General features: G+C 37.5%; 1 protein-coding gene across 1 annotated transcript in view; it reads left to right on the top strand.

Annotated features, from left to right (window-relative positions):
- Nucleotides 1-25,120, top strand: part of ADGRL2 (adhesion G protein-coupled receptor L2) — a 369,284-nt gene that overhangs the window by 54,852 nt on the left and 289,312 nt on the right. The gene's annotated exons all lie outside the window — the stretch shown is intronic.

Here is a 25,120-nt window from a genome sequence, read left to right as displayed (position 1 = left end):
AAATAAGAGTACTGAAGAATAGTACAATAGAGTTCAGTTCAACAAGAATTTATTGTGCACTTTTATCAGTGCAACAGCTATTGTCAAACATTTTATCATATTTATTTTTACCAGCAAACTAGGTAAGAAGTTATCATTCTTTCCATAATATATTCAGATTTTCCACACATCTTTCATGGGGCAGACTGGTATAGAACCCAGATCTCCTAATCTGGAATGCATTTTCCAATTAACTACAATTGAATGTCCTTTAGTTGTATAATTAAACAAAATTTAATACATTTTGTTTGCAAAGCCATTTTCCTTTTATCACTATCAGAGCTTCAGTTGGTATTATTATAAGTGTAAAAATCATAAAAAGCACATTTGAGAGCCATTCTCTTGGCTTATTCTCCCATACTTCCCAGTAGTTCCAACACTTCTAGTTGAAAATTTAAAAGGAAGATATAAAATAGACTCTTCTAATCAGAACCAAAGTAGGATATGAACCAGGTAAAGTCAGTCTTTTGTCCTTTTGAATCAGGTAAAGTCAACCAGTTGTCCCTGCCCTAACCCTTTATCCCACATTCATCAGAGTACTATCACCTTATTTTTGCATAGCAAGGATTTTTAGCACTGCTGCTAAAGATGCACTGGTGTCCTGAGACTAAATAAGCTCAAAATTGTGGAAGGGGTGCTAGAGCTGAAGTCAGGAGGTCAAAGATGGCAGTCCTTTGAAACTCTACTGAGCAATGTGACCTTCAGGAAATTCTTCATGCTTAAGAAGAAAGGGGTAGGGGCTTCCCTGGTGGTGCAGTGGTTAAGAATCCGCCTGCCAATGCAGGGGACAGGGGTTCGAGCCCTGGTCTGGGAAGATCCCACGTGCCGTGGAGCAACTAAGCCTGTGCTCCGCAATGAGAAGCCCATGCACCGCAATGAAGAGTAGCCCCGGCTCACCGCTATTAGAGAAAGCCCGCGGAAGGTAAGGAAGACCCAACACAGCCAAAAATAATGAATAAATAAAATAAATTAATTTGAAAAAAAAGAAGAAAGGGGCAGCTTATGTTTAAAACATTTTACAATAGTTCTCACATTCAATAATTCACTTTTGATTTTCAGAGTATTTGTCAGTTAGGTATTAATACATGTGCAGTGCATTCTTTCTCCTTTGAAATACATTAATACATCCAATGAAAAAAATTCCAACATTACAGTTCTAAAATCTCTTTCATCTACTACCTCACAATCTCAGGCCATCACTATTATCCATTTTGAGTATGTCTTCCAGAATTTTTCGATGCATTTCCATACATATATGAAGATATATAAATACATAGTAAGGGAAAGAGGTATAATTTTTTTTTAACTTCACATCACATATTAACTATCTTTCCATATGGGTATACATTGATTGTTTTCATTTTCTACAGCTTCTACCTAGTATGTCATGATATGAATGTACTCTAGCCTATGAAATTATTCTTTCTTTGCTGGGCATTTAGACAGTTTTTCCCCCTTTAATAAAGAATGATGTTTTGTACAACCTAACATGTGTTTCTTTGGTCATATGTACGATGTCCCATTGATTAGATATTGAGTTTTAATATACTGCCAACATATTTTTCCAAAGACACAGTACCAATTTATCCTTCCTACCAGCAGAGCATGAAAAAACCTCATACCTAGCTAATATTTGATGTTACCAAACAACTTAAATCAATCTAAGGGGTGAAAATGTTATGTCATCCTTGACTTCACTTATTCTTTTCTGTGCTAGGCCTTCTCATCACAGTTTCTGGTCTCTATCCTACCCAACACCCTGATGGTGGTTTGGCCAGTGTCCTTCCTTTTCAGTAAATGTTACCTTAGAAAAGAATCGGTATCGCTTGCCTTAGTACAAAAGTAAGTCAATTAACTACTATTTTTATGGATATTTGCACTTCAAGCCTCATCTCTAACTGCAGAATAAAAGACTGCAGAGAAATTTAAAGAGTTATATAGGAGGAGAATTATGTCTCGGCCTAGGGGCCTTTCATAGCTCCAGAAATCACATTATTAAAGACTCTGGCCACGATCCACTAAGAATGACTTACAGTATTGATGTGTGGAAAATCATGATATTCTGGTTAGAAAACTCTTGTTTATGCTGACTGCCTCTCAGATCATCTCAGCATCAGAGAATTCTTCAAGTAGCAAATTGATAAACTCTTTTGAAAGATAGTGTGGTTGGCTGAGGAGGGAAGATGAGATACTAGAAATCTGCAATGAAATTCACTTGTATTACAGGCACCCCATCTAGGCATGGTTGTATATTTACAAATCAGAAATATTTTCCTCCCCGCTTATGAAAGGAGACAGATTTATCGAGCATTTAGCAGGGCCTTTCTTGGATGGATAGAACTCTTCTTTTATTTATTTATTGGTTAGTAAATATGCTTCCTCTGAGGAAGGGCTTTGGGTCTAGGAATCAGTTTGAAGAAATATCTGCGTCCAACCACTCTGGACTTCAGCTTTCTTATCTCCTAAACGAAGGTAAAATGTCATACCAGCCTCAGAGGGTGGTATGAGATTAAAATGCTGTGCTATATGTGAAAGCACTTTCATCAGTTCTAAAGTGGGGGCTGTAATTATTATTAAGTAACTAGACTAATAAAACAATATTTTTGAATACCCACACATACCTGAGACTCATACTCACAAAGATCTTCTGAGATACATTGTTATTCCCAAGAGAAAGTAGAAGCACAGAGAAGTTGAATATCACGTTCAAAGTAAACTTAGTACCAGCAGCTAAATTCAGACAAAATCTTTCTGAGTCTAAAATTCAGATTCCTTCCAGCAAGTAATCTGCTTTGATCATTTTACAGTATACCACACCTAGCAGGTACTTACTAACTGTATCTTAAGTGAATATATAAATGAAAGTTTACATTGTGTTTAAATGCAGAATTCTGAGTATCATGAGGTTTCACTTCATTTAAATATACAGGTATCTAAGCCATAATATCAATCATATCGATATCAGTCATAATGGATTACAGTTCAAGGTTCACTCCCAACAAGACAGCATCTATGCCTGGGTAACACACTGGAATCTGGACTCACAAAATGGAGAGTAGGACTGACAAAGCAACTAGGAAGTTGCTATTCCATGCCGTTTCCGCAGGTTGGTGCCAGTACACATTCTGCGGAGATGTGATAACAGCACATTTTACATCTTCATGTGTTGAAATCAATAAATCTTAGTCCTTCCAGAAGCACAGCCCTGCTTTGGGGTAAAATTGCAGCAATTGATCTTCAGCTCAGCTCTGACTTAACTTGCTGCCTTTTTTCTTTTTATGCAACCTCCACCTATCTAGATGTGGGTCACTGGATGGCGAAATGCAAAGGAAACCTAATGTAGAGATGATAGGAGCAGTCAGTAAGTTAGTATTTTGGGATTTCTGCTGCTAAATAGAGACTGAAAGAGAAAGATTTCACAGCAAATGTTTGTTATATCCTAGAGCCAGCAGTGAGATAAGAACGAAGGGGCTCTGGCTGCTAAATTAGAGCCGAACTAAAAACCACCTTTATATCAAGAATGACTAATAAGAACCTGCTGTATATAAAAAACTAAATAAAATTTAAAAAAAAAGAATGACTGAATCATGCCAACTCAGGGGACGACAATCACAGACCAACAAATCTGACTCCTCCATTTTATAGATCAGGAAACTGAAATCCAGACAGGAGACACAGCTGGGATTCAAACCCAGAACTCGGGACTCAGTTCAGGGATCTCTGCCCCAGTATGCTTCTGGGGAAGAGGCATTCCTGATTTCCCTAGCTGGAAATATTTCAGAGAAGACCTTTAAAGGTACAATTTAAATAATGAATGCAAGCAGGTTCCAGAGAGAAAACAAGCTGGGCCCTCCCAGGGATTCTGACTCAGCCGACTGGACAAGTATCTGCCTGCACAACCCTTTGGACACTTGGAAACAGATTGCTGTGCTACACTGCAGGGTTTGCTCCAACCAAGTATACCGGTTCAGGCATCAGCACCATGCCAGCAGTGCCACAGGCAAGCTGGGAGATGATTTTTATTGACATCAGGCAGTTATCAATTCCAACCAACATCACAAAATAAAGGAAGGGGATTTTGGAATTTTCCCACACTTTCCAGACTCTTCTTCTTTTAGAATGCTCTGCCTCTCCTCACCCAAGCACCCTCAGGCTTCCACCATTCTGGCCAAAGGCATTCTACTTCTCACCTAATCCTATCTCTTCTAGACCCACCCTACCCTAAAGTGCACCAAAATCCCCTTCCTCCTTCTTGCTGTGCAGAAGATCTCAAATAAGATATTACTTGAGGAAAAGAATTTATAACAGGTTATCACAGAAAGCTATCACTTTGTTCCTCCTACCCCCAAAGATTTGCATTTTAAAACATCTGTTGACTTATCCTAAAGGAATCTTATTATGTCAAAACAAGTGTTTTTGAGCTGAGGACCTAGATTTCCTTTGACACTCCCTACTCACAGCACTAGCCCTGACAGTAAGATGCACTAAGGTTTAATTTCCATTCTATTCTCCCAGAACATCTTTTTTTTTACTCCACCAACTGGAACTTCTTTGTTTTTAAAGAGTTCCATTAGAAAACTAACAGGGGGTTCTGATCCTGCTTGAAAAATGGGTTAATCTATCCTACTTAACCCTTTCTGTGTCTGGACTTTGTGCTAAGCACAAGTTTTATAATATTTATACCTTCCCACAACCCTTGGAGGGAGGTTTTATCGTGATTTCCATTTTAGATAAAACAGGCTTAGAACACAACTTGCCTAAGGTCACGGTAAGGAGCAGATTGTGAGTCAAACCCAAATTGTTTGGATTCCAGAGCTAGCATTCCCAACCTCTGCACCATAATGAGAAAAGTACTAATTCCCAGTCAGAAGGCCCAACTCTGAGTCATAGCTCTGCAACCGAAAGGTGATGAGCACCAATTTCCTTAACCTTTCTGAAACTCCTTCCTCATCCATAAAATAGGGAGATAGTAATACTTGTCATGCCAGGCTAAAGTGAGAACTAAATGTCAAAGTGATTTATAAAATGGTACCAAATTTATATGGCTATTTCTCGCTTATATAAATATGGTGCCTATTCTTTTTTTTTTTTTTTTTTAAATCACCTCTTCCCAAGGGAACTTCATTTCTGTGTATATGTGAATTCTACAAAAGATGGAGTTCTAACATAGATGATAGTAAGCTGTCTTGTTCTTCACTCTGGCTCTCAATAAATACTTGTTAAATAAATGAATGATTGATCTTTGCTTGGAAAACAAAAGAAGAGCATGGCAGGTGAAGGAAGAGGGCTTCGTTAACTGAGAAATTGTCACTGGTATGAAGAAACATTATTGACTTTTCCACATGACTATCAAGCCATAAGTAGCTAAATAGTAATAAGAGGTACTCTGATATCCTATTAAAATGAATGAATTCTTGTGTTAGTTTTTAACAAATCAAACGAGTTTTTAAAGTTTGACTTGTAGCCCTATTCTGACCTCTGTTTAGCCCCATTTAAGCTTGCTAAAGCTACCTTAATCCTACTTGAACTTCTGTACCCTATTTCCCAGTGATTTGCAAGTCTTTAAAAACATGGCTGCATGAAGAGTGTGTTTGTTTAGTCCAGTTCCTTTCCCCGCCCCCACCTCCATTTTCTATTTTCAGCTTTCACCCTCCCCTCTTGTACCTGGCAAGTTTCCCAAGAAGTGCTTCAGTTGCAAAGAAGGAAATACTGACGGTGCATAATTTAAATGAGAGAGATGTGCCATGCCACATTTTCATTAAAATTACAGAAAAATCCAAGCTGTGTGGAGTTTAAGGGAGATCAGAATAGAGTCCAAAGTGCTATCATTACATTTTGTAGTATTTTTTTAGCTCAATAAAGCAGCTGTCCTATATTTGCAAAATAGATTGGAAATTGTTGGTAGTGGAAAAAGAAAGATGTACACTGGGTTTTCTTTCTTCATTTCAGTTTAGAGTTCTCTACTAGTTACAAGAATTAGAAGAAAAAAAAGTACACAATTCCTATAATCTCTATCTAAATCTCTATTTAGATATTTCATATCTAAATATGAAACCAAGAATATGTTGAAAAGAGCTTCTACAAGTGGATTGGGACAGAGCCTTGATAATAGATTCACAAATTCTTACCCACACATCAAATAATCTTCAGGCAGATAAGCTTAATAAAACAATGGCTCTTGTTTATAATGGTGTTTCAGTAGCAAAATTTTCTGCAAACTTACACAAAGCAACCAAATAAAGATGTGATTCTGTGGGAAAAAAAAAAAAGATCTGAAGCAAATATGGAGGATAAGTAATACAAAAACAGTACTAATTTTTCCCTTAATTGTAAGTTTCCACCACTCTTGAGCTCAATCATCTTTTAGAACTGGAGGTCCATTATATTTTGGCATCAGTTTGTCGTATTTTGGTATCAGTCTGAATAACAGAATGCTCCTACCATCAATCAGAAGATTTTCATCTCCGTGGTTAATAACTTTCCTGTACATGTCTAATACCCATTTTCTTAAAGTATCTTAAGATGTAGGCCCAAAGATCAGAGATATCAATTAACAAAAGATTACTTTTTCTATTTGAGAATCCAACAGAAAAAAAGGCAAGAATGTTTAGCAATCTTAGAGAAAACACATTTAGAGACTTCCCTGGTGGTCTAGTGATAAAGAATCCACCTTCCAATGCAGGGCACAGGGGTTCGATCCCTGGTTGGGGAGCTAAGATCCCACATGCCGTGGGGCAACTAAGCCCACACACCACAACTACTGAGCGTACATGCCCCAAACTACAGAGCCTGCATGCCCCAAACTACAGAGCCCATGTGCTCTGGAGCCTGTGTGCCACAACTACAGAGCCCATGCGCTCTGGAGCCTGTGCACTACAACCAGAGAGAGAAAACTCACATGCCACAACTAGAGAGAAGCCCATGCACCGCAACAGAGATCATGCGTGCTGCAACTAAGACCCAATGCAGCCAAAAATAATAAATAAATAAAATTAAATTAAATTAAAAAAAGAAAATGCAGTTAAAGGCTAACTCATTTTATTCATTCTGCAAATAAACTACATTTGTATGGTTTCCTAGTTGAAGATATATAATTATATATCGCTGAACATAATATCCTTATAAATGTAAGTCCATCTTTAGCTTTGTTAATAAATGGGATTCTCATTCTAACATACACCTAGAATTTCCATTCCAACAAATCACACTATATATAGTTTCTGTTTTTTCTCTTTAATGTTATATTTAATGACACAAATGAACACATCACTATAGAAAGAATAAACAATACAGAGGGCATAATTTGTTACTCAAGTGGACATCCTTAAATAGCTTAGTTTTGCCAGTTTTGAAATTTTTGTCTCTTTAATCATAGTTCCCTTCCAGCTCTTTCTCACTTTTTAAATTATTTTCATTTGTTGAATAAAGTGAATCACTTAGTCATTTGTCCTAAATAAAACCCCTCAGTTTGGATTTTATTGATTGCATTCCCTTGGTGTTATCCAGCATATTCCTTAGTTCTCTGTAATTCCTATAAAGTAGTGCTTGATCTATAGCTTCTTCAGATTCAGTGTCATTCAATGAAAAGAAAAAGAAATATATATATATATATATATATATATGTTTATTCAAACTACTTCATAGGTCGTGGGGAATCCCTCATAAGACATTGTCTCTACTGCAACTTATATTTTGACTTGACAATATGTTTTGGAGGTCCCTCCCCCCCTCAATACGTGTACATTTAACTGAATTCTTTATTTCATAAAGTGATGTATCATAATTTGTGTTATTTTCTCTTTTCTTATGGACTTTTAGGTTATTTTCACCTTTATTAACAATGCTACATTGAACATCCTTATACACAGACTTTTATGCACACATGTGAGAACTTGTAGCACAATGAAGTCTTTAGTCCTTTTCCTCCTGTGCACACCGTTAAGAAATCCCGAAAAGGGGAGATTTTCATTCATAGGAAAAGAGGCAATAGAAGGTCATTTTGTTCAGTGCAAATGCATTTAGGTTCCTTCCCAACACTGGAGAAGGAAATATCTAAGATATTTCAGTGGTCTCCAAAATAGGGTACATGCCTACCAGAGGGTACTCAAAAGTATCCATGGGGGCATAGGAAAAAACCGGAATCTCTATTTCTATTATTATTTTCTATGTGCATCTTTTTTTTTTTTTTTTACGGTACGTGGGCCTCTCACTGCTGTGGCCTCTCCCGTTGCGGAGCACAGCCTCCGGACGCGCAGGCTCAGCGGTCATGGCTCGCGGGCCCAGCCGCTCCGCCGCGTGTGGGATCTTCCCGGACCGGAGCACAAACCCGTGTCCCCTGCATCGGCAGGCGGACTCTCAACCACTGCGCCACCAGGGAAGCCCCTATGTGCATCTTTTATACAGTACAGACATGTGTGCAATTCTAAATAAACACATATATATATTTACTTTTATATACAAAATGAGAATGTGCTGAAAATGTCTAATCAAAAAGGATGTCCTAAGAATGAAAGTTTAGATGCTACTGTTTGTTATATGGAGCTGAGTTCCTGCAAAGCTGATTGTCTACTGTGTATCTCCACCTAAATGATGTGTCATCACTTCAAACTCAATCTGTAAAGAATGCAATCATCATTTTTTTCCCTCAAAGTCCAGCTTCTCTCCCTGCTTTCTGTGTTTCTATTAATGGCATCAGCAGCGTTCTCCCAGTCACCCAGCCTCCGAAACCTTGAGTCATCTTTTGCTTGCTCCACCCTCCATCTCAGTGTCTGTAATAGCTTTTACCTCTGTGTTTCCTCCTTTCCATCTCCACTGCCACCACCTTTTGGGGGCCCATTTAATGACTATTAAAATAAAAATCTAATCGGTCCACAGTTCTCTCTTTATAAGCTGGTATATCCTAAAAGCTGAAGCTTTCTAAATCACATTTCTGATCACACCACAAGCCTATTGCAACCCCACATATAATTAAAAATTGCCAACTAGGAAACATCAAAAACTACTCCAAAGTATGGTATTCAAGAACCTTCATGGGTCTGGGCTTCAAACTCTCTTTCTCTCCTTTTCCAGGCTAAGATTTATTCAGTTATACTCTTACTCTGTGCCTGACACTTCGTGAGTGTAGCAGAGGTAGAAATTTTCCTCGACCTTCTTGAGGTTCCTGGCTGGGTCTGAATATTAACCTGACAGATACAGAAGAAAAGCATACAGGTTTATTTAATATAAGTTTTATATGACATGGGAGCCTTCATAAAGAAATGAAGACCCGAAGAAACAGTTAGACCTGAGTGTATTTATCCTAAGTTTGATGAAGAGTGAGTAGTCCTGTAAAAATGTGATAGTTTAATGAGACTAAGATAAGTGTAGTAAACTAGGGGAAGCCTAGCAAAACCTAAATGCAGGGTTCTTCTTGGTGTCCCTTTGTCTTCTGTGATAAAGATGCGCCTTTCCTCTAGGCACAGGGAGGACACCTCTCATATGAAGGTTTTCGACCTATTCAAAGGAACAGGACATGGGGGAGGGGACTCTGACCTCTCTGCTTCTGTCATTTTTTCAAGCTCCTTTAGCTTAATCCATTCAATATGCCAAGGTGTCACATTTCAGGGTAGCATGTCCTAAACCCCATCACAGGCATATTATGAGAGTCATCTCATTTAATTCTCACCATACTCTGTGAGGTGGATGGCTAAACTTCTAATAATGAGATAGATTCCAGAACAAGAATGCCTGGATTCCAATCTCCTTCTTATTAACTGTGTGACAAGTGACTTGCTAGACAGGTTTGTTACCCTCTCTTGCCTCAACCTCCTCATATGCAAAATTGTGACAATGACTGGATCTACATCACAGGGTTGTTGTGAAGACTGTGTTAACACCTTTAAAGTGCTTAGAACCATGCTTGGCACAGAGTGGATACTCAGTAAGAGTTACTATTCTCCTTTATTAGTAGTAGTGGTATTTTTTTTTAAAGCTCTTTTTTGATGTGGACCATTTTTAAAGTCTTTATTGAATTTGTTACAATATTGCTTCTGTTTTGACTTTCTGGCCTCGAGGCATGTGGGATCTTAGGTCCCCGACTAGGGATCGAACCCACACACCCCTGCATTGGAAGGCAAAGTCTTAACCACTGGACCGCCAGAGAAGTCCCAGTAGTAGTAGTAGCATTAATAGCTCCATTTTCCAGAGTAGGACGCTGAGGTTGTAGAAGTCAGTTTCCCCTGTTCACACAACTAGTGTTTGTCAGAACAGGAACTCAGACTCGCATCTGTCTGACTCCAAAAGCCATGTCTTAGCACAGTCTTTTATTGCCTCCAGTTTCCAGTCTCACCTCCCCTACTTCCTACACATCTGTACTTGAAGCTCCAGTTAAGTCAGAATGACTCACAAGTCTCAAAGATACTCTGTATTTTTTTTCCTTTTCTTTTGTCTTATCGTATTTTGCCTTTCCTCCTGATACGTACCCATTAAAATGCATGTCATTCCTCTCCTTCCTCTTCAGTGGTGATCTCAGCCTCTTAAAATCTTACCCATTCTGTGAAAGGCCACCTTTTTGTGATACCACCATTACTGACCCTCTTCTTTCCTCTTCCATGAAAAAAGCAACTGTGATCTCTCTCTGTCTGAATGGACGTATATATTATGGTTGTCATCATATTTGTACCTTTTATTACAGATATTTGTGTACCTACAGTAGAAACTAGGTTTTTAGTTTGAAAGTCCCCCAGAGACCATCTCACCTAATGACTGTTTTCAGGGCCCCAGGGTCAAAGGAGCCGGTCTAGGACCTCCAGGGGCAGCTGTGGGAAAGGCTGAGTGGGTGGATCAGTTCCCTCTTTACAAACACCCACACCCATCAAACAGAGTATCCCCTTTTTATTTGTTTCACATATTGAGGTAAATGTCTAAAACCATCCTATAATAAGTTATTGTCTTCTGTCTCCCACTATATCTCCAACACTGGGGGAGGAGGGAGTCTTATGGACTCAGGCCCTTAACAGAGTGCTTATCTCAAGGCAGATCACAGAGGGAAGACTCCCTGTGCTCAGCACTTTAACATATCCTGTCTCAATTATTTAATCTTTGGACAATCCTGGGAGGTAGGCATTCTCTCCATTTTAAAGATATGTGAATGGAGACCTACCTCACTGAAGTTAAGAAATCTGTCCAAGTTTACACAGCTAATGAATGATAGGAGAGTTCTAACCTAGATCTCTCTGGCTCAGACTCTGGATTTGGATGGACTGAGAGATTCAAATCCCTCTCCATCTCTAACTAGCTCTGTGATCTTCGCAAGATATTTAATCTTTCTGAATCTCATCTTTATAATGGGCATAGCCATATCTCTAAACAGTGTTCCTAGGATTCGTTCGATTCTGTGCGCCAGATGTCTGACTTTCAACTAAAATTGGCTGCCTTCTTTTGACTACACTCTCTACGACAACATTTCCTGAGGAAACTCTAGGTATATTAACCTCTGAATCTTCTTCGGAAACAGGTACTAAAGAGCAGCATTCTGGGACATTTTGCCACATATCCGATGTGATTTTAAAATGTTCAGAGAGCCATGCTGTTTCTATCCGAGAAAGACAGAAATTCAAGACTCCAATATGAACCAGCGATATAGCAAGTTCTGTTTTATAGCACAGCATTAGGTCTCTTTGGCCTGGTCTGCTAAAGGAATCTCCTCATGGCTAAAATATCCTAAGAGAAGTAGCACTTCTGCTCCCTTCCCACTAAGCCCCTAAGTCTCCAACTCTGAATTCTCCTGCGGGAGAAGCAGAGTCAATCGTGAGAGGGGGGTGTGTGTGTGTGTGTGTGTCCATGTACTTATTTCACTGTTATGAGGACAGGTAAGTTATTTATAAAGCATAAAAATAGAAAGAATGGCAAGTCAACAAGCCTGTCTATACCTGGAAGAATGTTCTTGATAGGCTCACTGAGTTTTACAACATAGAGTATGTTCATTGATGTTTAATCATGTCATTATTTAGTTGAATACATAAACATTTTGTTTTTGAATGCTGGCTTCTAATATGAAACTTGCTTTATTGAATGCCTGCTAGTTCCATTTTTGAGAAGGCCGTGATAAATATTTGTTGCACCTGTCCCCAAAATAACATACCAATGATGAAAGAAGTAAACCTGAACCCAGAAGGGAACTATTCTGTAAAGGAGTTTAGTATAAAGTTTTTTTCCTGTCTAGGTTTTCTCTTTCTAAGATCTGGAGTCCATTCTTCTATGAGACCACAGTCAAAATAATTGGCTTCTTTTATCAACCTACCCAGAGTACATTCATTTAAAAAATGGGTTTACCACAAGATGTGCAACATCTATGACATTAGAACATTGCCATGTGTGGAAGCACTCTTAATAATGATCATTTCATGATTGCCAAATGACTTGTAGATGGTCATTACATATCATCATTACCTTCTTCATTACATTTTCTTTCAGTGCATTTGACTGTTTTACAACATTCTAATCAAATGTCTCATAACTGAATCTAACAGAATGTATCAAAAATATTTCTAAATTACTTTCTTTTTCTGGCATTAATTTATGTAGTGAGCCATGAATCAATGTTTATTGGAAAAGCAGAGCTCCACATACAATAAAATGCTGTTTGTGCGTGGGAAATCACGCTTCTGCAAAGAAAACCATTATTTCAATACACAAATGTTTTCAGAATCTATCACTCCACAAAGCCTAATGTGATCACTACCGATGATTTTCAGATTGATTTTTGCCCTTTTGACAATCTATTACCAATACCACCTGACCATACTCTCTTCCTCCCACTCAGAGATTCCAGTAATGAATTGGATATATTCTAAGAATTTGCATTTAAGTTTCCTCCCCTAAGTATGGCCATTTTAGAGTTGTGGTCTAAAGGGACAGATGACAAAAGTACACTTCCTAAGTTTCCAGTTGTTTGATGGGTTCAATTTGTTTTAGTGCTCTGCAAAGTAATAATGTGCTGTCTTTTATACGTTAGATCTACCATCAGCTGCTTGTTTTCCAAACTGTTAATAAGTTGCAGTGAGTAATCTGCACTCTGTGACCCAAGAGAACTCCCTGAGCTTGGAGCTACCATCTGTGACTCTGGGGCAGTTTTCCTCTGTGTAGAGCTAATAAAACCTGCACCCTTACCCTTATTAGTGCTGTCTTCTCACCAACTGAGCTAACACCTCTGAAAGTAAATAGGTGCTTTACACAGAGCCACATCCACATTCAATTTCCAAACCAGTTCTTCCTGTGTCACAGTGGAGAGGCATCCTGTGGTGAACATTTATAGAACTTTTAGTTCTTATAAACTTCTTTTTCCAGGTTTTAGTGGAAAAGGGATCTTTGAAAATAGACAAACATAAGACTCAAAAGAAAAGAGAATCTGGCAAAGACCTAATAGAGAGTGTTAATATTCAAATAGAGAAGTTTTATTCTGTTTCTCTAAGTTTGTCATCAATATTAATAAGTTTGGTAAAAAATATTTATTGAATATCTACTTTGGGTCAGAAACTGTGAAGTTTAATGATGGATAAAACAAAATTGGGTCTTTCAAGGCACACAGTCTAGTAAAAATACAGATAAACAATAACAATTAAGTTTATAGGGGAGTTCAGAGCAAAGTTACAGGATTCTTGGGAGACTTTCTGAAAATGTTAGCAAATCATCAAAGGATGAAAGTTTTCCAGTCAGAAAGATTCATTTTTCTTTTATTTTACTTAAATGTACTTTTCTTTGTACTATTGTAAACACTATGTTTAATTCTATGAGTTCTAAGACTCTTCACGCCCCTTCTTTTACCTTCTTTATTGTTACAAAGATTTTGAAAGTAAAATATTTAAACTTAAATATTTTAAGTATTTAAAGCATTTCCATAAGCCCTCCCTAGGAAATTACAACAACTAACTTTTCTGATCTGTCTTAACTCATTTTAAATTGTCTAGTTTTGTCTGAATAGTCATAGGTTGATCATACATCTCAGCTTGCCTGGATAGTCCCAGTTTATACCAATTGTCTGGTATAATTAAAAATAGCATCCTGTTTTACTCAAAAAGCACCAAGTTTTCAAAATAAATTATATGGTCACTCTAGATATTCACCATACTCTGGTCCAATGGATTGAAAACAACAGGATTGTGCCTCTCTACCCATCCCCACTCCCCACTGCATATCTTCTCATCCTCTGGATATAATATTGAATACCTACCAGATAAGTATTACTTAAACGTGATGAAGTATAGGAGAAAAAAAAGAATTACAGTCTGCTTAAACATTCTTCAAGTATTGATGGCAAAATTACCTCCATGTCATTTGGTAATCGTACACTGGTCCAATTCTTCTTAACTAATCACAGATCACTGTATTTGTTCATTTTGTTAGGTTAGGCTTGATTGATTGCAAGAGGGCATGAGCAGGTGGTGAGCATTTGGCCATTTGGTCTTGCTGTTTAAACGTTCCATTTGTGGGGTTCAGGTATTTACTGGCCATACTAATTGTTAAAAGTCAAGTTTAGAAGCATGATAATGGAAAAGAATATGATCTTTAAGAATTGGCTCTCTATTCTCGTGGTACTTTCTGTATATATACTTTCTGATTTACAGATATTTTTCAAGTATGGCAAATAAATTTGATGCATAAATGTTGTTTAATATGGTCTTGCTTTTTGAAGAGGGAAAGAAGGATGTCCAACTTTGATTTAAGTTATCATATATTCACAAAGCTAAAAGGATCATTGATAAACTGTATACCCTGCCTTAAGCAGGACTACAGATTATAAAATATCTCTGTTGCCAAAGGAGAATACTGTATCATAGGAATCTTTTTTCTTTTTACTTACCATTTTACTTTATTTGTATTTCTAAGTTGTGTATATCTAGGAAATCTTTGTATTTTCCACAGTACCCAACACAATGTCTTATAGTTAACTCAAAGAAATATTTATCAAGTGAACAAATGAAAGGATGACTGTTCTTCATATTTTAACATATATTTGTAAAATTTGTAAAATATATGACATAGTAAGGTAAACTATACCCCAGATTTATAATTAAGATATTTTCTCATGTTCTTATAGATCAAGAATATGTTAAGATCTGCATATGTATGTGCACCCCTCTCAGAAAAGCAATAAAAAAACTTCCAAGCAGAGAAACCCATAATTCCACTCTAATTTCACTATCATAATGTCGATGTGCTTTTTTCTGAAATAATCAGTGCCCTTTTTTTTTTTTTAAACAGGTAGTGATTAGAATATGCGTTCCATGCATGGTACCAAATCTTTTTGTGAATCAAATTCTTTCAGTTCTCAAGAGCTTCCCTAACCCGTCATAGATTCAAGAAATTTCTCAGTGATTGCCTTGCTTACTAGAGAGTGACTGAAAAAGAACATACACTAAGTCTCCAAATTCTGAAAAGCTTTCTGAGGGCACAAATAATTGAGACAATTTAAGAAACTATTTTAGTCTATGAATAAAGTATTATCATTTTCTTCTCTCTATACCTCTACAGTCCTAGGGTATCTATAAATGTTCTGTCTCTGCCTAAATTCATTTAATTTGTCTATTATGTTTATCTGGGTAGAATTTTAGACTGAAACTGATTTAATATATGTGGTGTTTAGGCCATATTCATTAGTTTTCTATGTATTTATTGAGTCACCATAATGTACAAGGTACTCAGCTTGATGCTGAGAATACAATAAAAAATGAATCTGACATTGTCCCTCCCACAAGGATATCATAGTCAGAGAGGGGAGGAACATAAAGAAATAATTAAAATAAATACTCTGTGGCTCAGACAATAAGAAAGTGTTGATCAAGGCACAGTGATGACACAGAGAAGAAAGTGATTCATAATGACTACATGGGATTGTAAGAAAAAAAAAAAAAACTTCAGAGATAGATAGGTAAACTGAATCTTTAATAATTAGTAGATATCACCAAGTAAACATGGTTCATTGTTCATGAAGAGCATCCCAGGTAGAGGACATGCAAAAATGCATTGTATGAAAACCACAAGTACCTGGAAATCACAGGGGAAGTGTCTAACTATATAAATACAATTTTCTTGAAAAATTGATTACTTATATGTTTTCTATGTATATGATAAAACATTTGATTTATTTTTGACAATTCTCTTTAAATAAATTAATATCTAATCTGAGATGCACTTCATTTCTTATTCAGCAACATTGACAATACCTTCTCATGAAGGCATTACTGGTCCCAACTTCAGTTTTAAAATGTCATTCTTCATACAGTTGTGTTTGTCATTGGAATGAGTAGCCAGAGTCAATATTGGGTCCTTTACTTGTATGGGTCTTGGTCTAGGAAATGGAGATTGATATTCCTTTTGAGAAGTATGCTAAATAAATGTCATAATATAGATGTTATACATCATAAATCTCTGAATGAGAGACCATATCTAGAAACTCCCAGTTTAACAACAATGCAGGTAGTCGTCTACATGGAGATATTTAAGGTAACTTCCATTTCTAGGATACCATGACTGTTTCCCTTACGAACCTGCAGAGAATTTAGTTTACATCAGTAACCTCCAGGATACCCTGTGATACTCTGAGTGGTTCAATGTAACTCTCCTTATGACACATAATAAAGTCAGCTGAACTGAAAAAAAGAATTCCTGTGAATAATGATCTCACATGTTAACTCATGTTTTTCTTTCCAGCTAGAAAATAAAGTTTCCTTCCTAAAGCTGAATGGCTGGGCTAAGTAAGGCAAGGTTGTGGAAAAAATCCTTAAACCAACAAACAAATAAGCAAGCACAACCTAGTAAAGCTACCGCCCTGCCAAAAGGTAATGTGTCCTTTTAAACCAATTTGAAATGAGGCTCTTAAGAAAAGAAAATGCCACTGCATGTCACAACATCTGCTAAAGTGCATTTATTTCCAGCAGAAACAATAGGACGACTCCATGTGGCACTGAGCTTACTGAAAAAGACCAAATTGCTATAAAAATGCGATACAACAAATAGACATTTGCAAAGGTCTGTTAACTCGAGTGAAGTGATTTCTCTGGACTCTTCACTTTTCCATGCCCTTCTGCATCTCCTCTCTCTTACAATAAACAAATAAATAAATGAATAAATGAATAAATAAATAAATCTGCCAAAATGATGAAACCTTAATATAACCTTTTCAACAAGAGATAAAAATATATTGATTGGTGACTGCTGAAGGACATAATTAAACTCTTAATGTTTGATTTCATTTCTTCTTCTCTTATTTTATTTATTTATTATTTAGTCGCCCACAGGCATCTCTGTACTGACTGACCCTGCTAGTTCAACTATTAAAGAATTTCTCTCTCCAAGGAGGTCTGATGTAAACATGATAATCTGTTTGGTGGCTCCTATGATGGCCCATGAATAATACATACGATAACCCCGTTGGAGTTGAAATTCATTATTTGTGACCAAAAAGAATATTTGGAAGCTCCTGGAAAGCTTCACCATGCTTAATCCCAGAAACCTGGAATCCATTCTTGATTCAGACTAACCCACAAGGGTTGTGGCTAACTATTGGCCTTATAGTCAACCACCCTATAATATCTTATTAAACTGGACTTAATGCTAGGGATTGGATTTGAATGCTCCTCTAATTGTGGCAGAAAGCAAGTCTCTGCTTGTAGAAAGTATATACTGAATCGTTGAAAACAAAAGAAGATGTTTACTACGTGAGAGTTGGAAAGAGAAGTCTAAAAACCAAAATGAAAGGACTAGTATTTTTGCATTTCTAGTACACCTTAAAGTAAGCATAATTTTGAGGTTATATGTGAGTGTGTGTTTTTTGGTATAATTCAGCATTCTGTAAAGAACACTGTCAAAATACAGGCACATAATTAATGTAAAATTACAAGTTAATGTCCAAGACACATCTACTTTTTAAATATTATAAATAATAAAATTTGCATCTGCTACATATTTATAAGATCTATTCTATATTATTTATGCACCTCCTCTGTAAGATTTAGGTAACTTAATTTAAATATAATGTCTAACTCTCAGTAAATCATTATTGAAAAAAGTTTTGGATTTTAAAATTTTTGAAATCGTAATTAAATCTCTTTCCAACAATTTTCAGAAAAAAAATAACATCTAAATACTTCTTATAATCTTCAGTGAGAAAATTACAGTAGTGCCTAATTCATCAACTTTACCGTAGAATGAGGTGTTCCACATAAGCAAATTTTCCTGACAATTGTGGCTTGTCCCCTCCTGTATTTTATGAAAATGAAATGAGATAAAGTACAGAAAAGTACTTTATAAACTTAAAAACACATTATAATGGATGCTATTATTTTTATTATACTATAAACTCTTACCTCTTTTGGATAATTTATTCCTAAAAATCTTTCCAAAATGTATACTCTCTCACCTCCTTAAGCAGCATGTCTGGAATATTGTTTGTTTGTTTTTGGGTTTTTTTGCGGTACGCGGGCCTCTCACTGTTGTGGCCTCTCCCGTTGTGGAGCACAGGCTCCGGACGCGCAGGCTCAGCGGCCATGGCTCACGGGCCCAGCCGCTCCGCGGCATGTGGGATCCTCCCAGACCGGGGCACGAACCCACGTCCCCTGCATCGGCAGGTGGACTCTCAACCACTGCGCCACCAAGGAAGCCCAATGGAATATAGTTTTTTTTATTTTTATAAATTTATTTACTGTATTTATTTATTTTTATTTTTGGCTGCGTTGGGTGTTTGTTGCTGCACGCGGGCTTTATCTACTTGTGGCGAGCGGGGGCTACTCTTCGTTGCCGTGTGCAGGCTTCTCATTGCAGTGACTTCTGTTGTTGTGGAGCACTGGCTCTAGGCACGCGGGCTCAACAGTTGTGGCTCGCAGGCTCTAGCGCGCAGGCTCAGTAGTTGTGGCACACGGGCTTTGTTGCTCTGCGGCATGTGGGATCTTCCCGGACGAGGGCTCGAACCCGTGTACCCTGCATTGGCAGGCGGATTGTTAACCATTCATTGCGCCACCAGGGAAGCCCTGGAATATAGTTTTACTTGTATTTTTAAACTGAGATTTATGATTATCAACATTAACTATGGGATTCCGGAGTTTTACCAAAGTACCATCTGCAATATCTTGCCCGGATAATAGCTCCCCATTGTTAGGTTCTTTTTTTTTTTTTAAATTTATTTATTTTTGAAGTATAGTTGATTTACATAGCCACTGTTTTATTTATTTATTTATTCATTCATTCATTTGGCTGTGCCTTGTGGCATGTGGGATCCTAGTTCCCCACCCAGGGATCAAACCCAGACCCCCTGCATTAAGAGTGCGGAGTCTCAACCACTGGACCACCAGGGAAGTCCCCCATTGTTAGGTTCTTTTAGTTCTTTCATCTGTGGTGCTCTGTCTTCTCGCTTTATGGAGCTGTCTGTTGGCTTTTTTCATCCCTTCTTTATACTCCTCCCTTCTTTTTCTTTCTAGTTTACTACTTGAGTCTGTTGTGGTTTGGGAAAAGAGATAAACAAATCCACTTGAATTGTATCTAAACAGTAAATAGGTCTGGGTGAGGATCCGATGATAAGTTCTTGTGAATTAGGCTTCTAAATGTAAATTCACTGAACAAGTATTTATTGAGTGGTCAGTGTGCTTCAGGCACATAACTAGACAGACATGGTCCTTACCTTCATGATGCTTACTGTCTACCTAGAGAGACAAACATAAAACAAAAGATTACCCAAATATTCAATTAGATTGGATGGGTGCTGTGAAGAAGATATGCAGCATGCTCTAAGCTCATTTAAAAGAGGGTACCTAAAAAAAAAAATAATAAAAAATAAAAAAATAAAAGAGGGTACCTGAGCTAATCTGGGAGGCTTCCCATTTACACTGAAGAATGGTAGAGGGGTAGAATTAAGGGCACCAGATAAAGAAAATAACATATAAAGAAAGTGTGTGGTTCAGAGAATTTTTCTGTATTTCTAGAATCTTCTAATTTGGTGAGATGACTAATTTAGAAGTCCTCTTAATAAAAGGGTAGTTTACTACATAACTTCTTTTAAAGAATTTAAAAAATTTAAAAATCCTCTAGTTCAAGACTTGTGGTTGCCAAGGGAGAGGACGGGTCGGGGAGGGATGGACTGAGAGTTTGGGGTTAGTAGTAGATGCAAACTATTACATATAGAATGGATAAACAACAAGGTCCTACTGTATAGCACAGGGAACTATATTCAGTATCCTCGGATAAGCCATAATGGAAAAGAATATAAAAAAGAATGTATATAGGTGTGTAACTGAGTCACTTTGCTGTACAGCAGAAATTAACCCAATATTGTAAATCGACTATACTTCCATTAAAAAAAATTTTTAAAAATTAAAAAATCCTGTAGTTCAAACTATTTTCACCTGCTTCTCCTTCTAGAACTTGGGGGAACTCGTCTCTAAATTCTCATGCAGTTGTTATCTAATTGTATAGTGTGACTCTTCTGTAACCAGGCCGCTTATGCTGCCTTGCCTTGAGGACAAATTTCCAATTCTAGACTATGCTCTGCTCTCATGCTGATTGTAGAACTCCCACTGATGGCAGTCGGAGCTGTGCTTGTATATCTAGGAAAGTACACTGCCCTCTGTGTCACTGTCAGACTTCTTTGGCACAGAGCCTGGAAGCCTGAGTGTAGATGTGAGTCTCTAAGGAAACGAAGCTCTCAGTGGTGCCTCACCAGCAGTAGTGTGAATGGAAGCAGAGAAAATAGATGAAAAGGAAGAGCATGGCCTCTGGACTAGCACCCTTTATCCTGCCAATCCCGCAGTAGGAGAGGTGGGAGGAATTGCAATCATTTTTCTTTTTCTATTTCATAATAGCATCAACTTTATAGTCACAGATTGATTTTTAATAATTACTATAACTCCTAACATATACAAGGCCTGGGCATGAGTATACATGGAAACCTAAACTAGAGGAGAGCTCTATCCCCTCCCACCTGCTACTGCATTCTGCATGGCAAGGGACTACCAACCATTTGTCTAGCCTCCATCTACCACTGCTCCCCCCGCCCCAAGACAGCCAAACCGTTAGGAGTACTGACCCAAGGAAGAGGCCCAAGTTGGCCTTGGAAGTGGGCTTCAGGCCATCTGGACAGCAAATCTCTAGAAACATTTGCTCTTAACCACTCACTAAACTGTACTGCCTTAGATAATGGGCAAACTCATAATGGTTTGAAAAAGAAGATGCACATGTTTTAAGGCCATGCATGTTTTAAAGCTTGTTTTAAAATCAGCGCTTCTCAAACAATGTGCACGAGAATCATCAAGGATCTTGTTAGAATCCAGATTCTGAGTCAGTAAGTCTGGAGTGGGTCTCCGTATTCTGCATTTCTATGCTTGTTTACTACTTGTCTGTGATGCTTGTCTGTAGACTACACTTTGAGTAGCAAGGTCAATGTGAATATCACTGGTTTCAGTTGTGTATGGGAGTGTTTGTGTGTGTCCATGCTGTTACTTTGGGGTGGGAAATATAAATAGTGTGTGTAAAAAGAAAAAACACATGGTAAAGTAAGTTAAAAAGACATAGCTTTTAGATTTGTCATTATTTAAGATTCTTCTCTCAGGTGATGTCCCAGATAACAGCCTTTCACACCTGTTCCTCCTCCATATTCATTTATCAGTGATGTCACCATGTCATATCTTTAACCGGGCTCTCAAGTGTTGCTTTAGCAGCCTTCTAAAACCCTACAGGTTTCTAAGATACATATTAGAGCCAAGGGAAGACTAAATGTCTCCTGGTATAGAAAAGAGATATTGATTAGTTTCAAACAGCTGTCATCTCTGAAATGTTTCTCTCTAAATCATCTTCTGCTTTCAGCAAGCTTTCATATGTTGCTTTCTTGGACGGATGCTGCCTTTGGTACCCTTCTAACTACTCATGTTAATTGTGTCCTGTGGTATGGAACTAATACATGTTTAAGAATATCTCCACTCGCTAAAAAACCACTTGGCTTAGAGAAATTTTACTCTGGCATCTTCTCTGCCATAATAACTATTTTTCCTTGTATTGAGCAAAATTCAACTGCATGAAGGACAATGATGCTGCGGGCTGCACTGCTAAAAGCAGCTTTGAAAGCTGTCATAAAAGTTATCACTTGTCATTTTACCTAGATGAAATGCAATCCAAAGTGTATGTGTTTTCAGTAGCAACTTAATCTCAATTATCGAGGTCCCTGGACGTGTAAAAAATGACAATTTTTTTTTTTTTTTTTTTTTGCAGTACGCGGGCCTCTCACTGCTGTGGCCTCTCCCGTTGCGGAGTACAGGCTCCAGACGCGCAGGCCCAAAAATGACAATTTAAAATGTTAGCTTTTTTTTTTTAAATTTTATTTATTTATTTATTTACTTTTGGCTGTGTTGGGTCTTCGCTTCTGTGCGAGGGCTTTCTCTATTTGTGGCAAGCGGGGGCCACTCTTCATCGCGGTGCGCGGGCCTCTCACTATCGCGGCCTCTCGTTGCGGAGCACAGGCTCCAGACGCGCAGGCTCAGTAGTTGTGGCTCACGGGCCTAATTGCTCTGTGGCATGTGGGATCCTCCCAGACCAGGGCTTGAACCCGTGTCCCCTGCATTAGCAGGCAGACTCTTAACCACTGCACCACCAGGGAAGCCCTAAAATGTTAGCATTAAAGCAAGATTACATAATGGAAAATTGACTGGTGTTTAGGATTAACATCAGTATTTATCCTAAAAGCTGGTGTTTTTAGGATAAATATATTTCTAGATTGTGTTATTCTATATTTTTTAAAATAAAATGTGAAATATTCTACTGAGTATTGGACTAAACCTCCCCCTGAGAATTTATAGATTATTAACTGCAATGGCAGCTTTCTTGTTAGCCATGATCAAAGTGATTTGGGAATGTCTAAAAACATGTGAAAGTTGATTACACATTTTATTGCTGGCACCACATTGACTGGCCACCCATATGATGAGCAATTCTAACTATGGACTAGTTCCAACTAGCCTCAGGGAAAGAGCACACTGAGTTGAGACCTTTAGAAAGCATTTATTTGCTTGCCCCATTTAATCAAGTGACTTTTATAATTTTCCGGCTTTTAGCCTTATTTATTTCACATAATGAGAAAGAAAAGTATCTTATTTCTGGCTTTCAAAGAATATCCACCGTTTAAAATTTCATTTCAAGATACAAATCTCTACCTTTTTCAAGAAATGTATCTGTTTTATTTTTCAATGAGACAGAAGACATACTTAAACAGAAGAATTCTAACTAATCTTTTCTTTTTAATTATTATTTATTTATTTATTTATTTTTGGCTGTGTTGGGTCTTCGTTTCTGTGCGAGGGCTTTCTCTAGTTGTGGCAAGCGGGGGCCACTCTTCATTGCGGTGCCCGGGCCTCTCACTATCGCGGCCTCTCTCGTTGCGGAGCACAAGCTCCAGACGCGCAGGCTCAGTAGTTGTGGCTCACGGGCCTAGTTGCTCCGCGGGCATGGGGGATCTTCCCAGACCAGGGCTCGAACCCGTGTCCCCTGTGCATTGGCAGGCAGATTCTCAAACACTGCGCCACCAGGGAAGCCCCTAACTGATCTTAAGTAACAATATTTGTCAAGTCATACCTACCTCTCAAAATCCTATTCATTTTTCATGACCCAGAAAAATCCCTTCTCTTCCAGGAAGCCTCTATTTCACTAGTCAGAATTATTCTCTCATTCTTCTGTACAATAGAATTTATGCACATCTAACAATATGTCTATATTATATATAATCTTTGTGAAGTGCAACTAGATATGTGTGCTTCTAGAAGGAACAAAAATCATTATTGATTATTCATTTAATTTATTTAACTTTAAATTTAAAATTTTATTTAAATTTATTTTCTATTGTTATTTTTTTAAGAGCCTAACCCAGTGCTTTCTAATAATAGTGGTGTAGTATATAATGTTTGAATTGAACCTTTATAATTGTCAAAGACCATGGATGAATGCACTGTGGGGTGATCCACTTTATTCATTAAGATCACCAAATCATCATATTGACCTTTTAAGAAATGACCCATGGTAAATGATTTTATAAATTATTAAGGCCCTAGAAACATTTCAAAATTTAAAATTTAAATACAATTTAGATAAAATAAAATCACATTTTAAAATACATTTTATATCTAATGGAACTTTATTTCTGTATTTTTAAAATACAGAAATTTAAAAAAATTTAATGGTGTTTTTCTTATTTTTAAATTTCACGCATTTACCTCTCTTGCCTTGAAAATAAATAAAATTACGTATACTTAATAGATAGGTCACGGAATTTGTATTGCTGGTATGTCAAGATGTATTTGTGCTATACTGTATTAGCCAATCTACCACATAATAAAGAATACACCTAATTATCATTTCTCTATCCTATTTGCTATTATAGGAAACTAAATAAGACAGGCCAATAGAAAATCAGAGCCAACATTAAACAATGCTTATCCTCTGGCTCCAGTTTCAATTTTTAATATTTGCAGTAAAATATATAGGTTTTTCCTTTTCTGCTTTCCTTTTTCTCTTAATGGGTAACATTGGCAACTTTTCCAATTTCCGTGTTTTTAAGATTGTTAGCAAGTCCATAGACATCAGAGGAAATACACTCCCTGGAGAATTAGAACTCAAGAAATGGTATAATTATAATCTACCCCTCCAATCCAGGGAACTATTTTACAGTGGCATTGAGAGACTTTCAGATGGAAAAATATCAGTCATTTAAATTCAGGCACAGAATTCAGCAAAACTTTGGTTTACTAACAGGTTCTATCACTTACTAGTTGACTGACCTTGAGAAAGTTACCTCATTCTTTTAGATTTTAGATTCCCTAATCTGAAACAATGGAAATGATAATAAGGTCTACCTTCTGGGTGGCTGAAGGACTCTAATGCATGTAAAACCCCTACCACTGTGCCTGACAGAGCCCGTCCTGAAACTGAGCTTGCATGGTGTGGTGGTTCTCATTCCTGAGAGCCAGACCCTACCATCCATCAGCTAGTCAGGCACGTGAGTTCTGGAGCCTGTGTGTCTCTTCAACGCTCGTTTCTGTTTTTGTTTACTCTCAGGCAAAAGGGGACACCACAT

Source organism: Globicephala melas, chromosome 1 (genome assembly GCF_963455315.2).
Source record: "Globicephala melas chromosome 1, mGloMel1.2, whole genome shotgun sequence".
Taxonomy (NCBI): Eukaryota; Metazoa; Chordata; class Mammalia; order Artiodactyla; family Delphinidae; genus Globicephala; species Globicephala melas.
The sequence above is the reverse complement of the archived record's forward strand: the minus strand, read 5'-3'. Positions and strand labels throughout refer to the sequence as shown.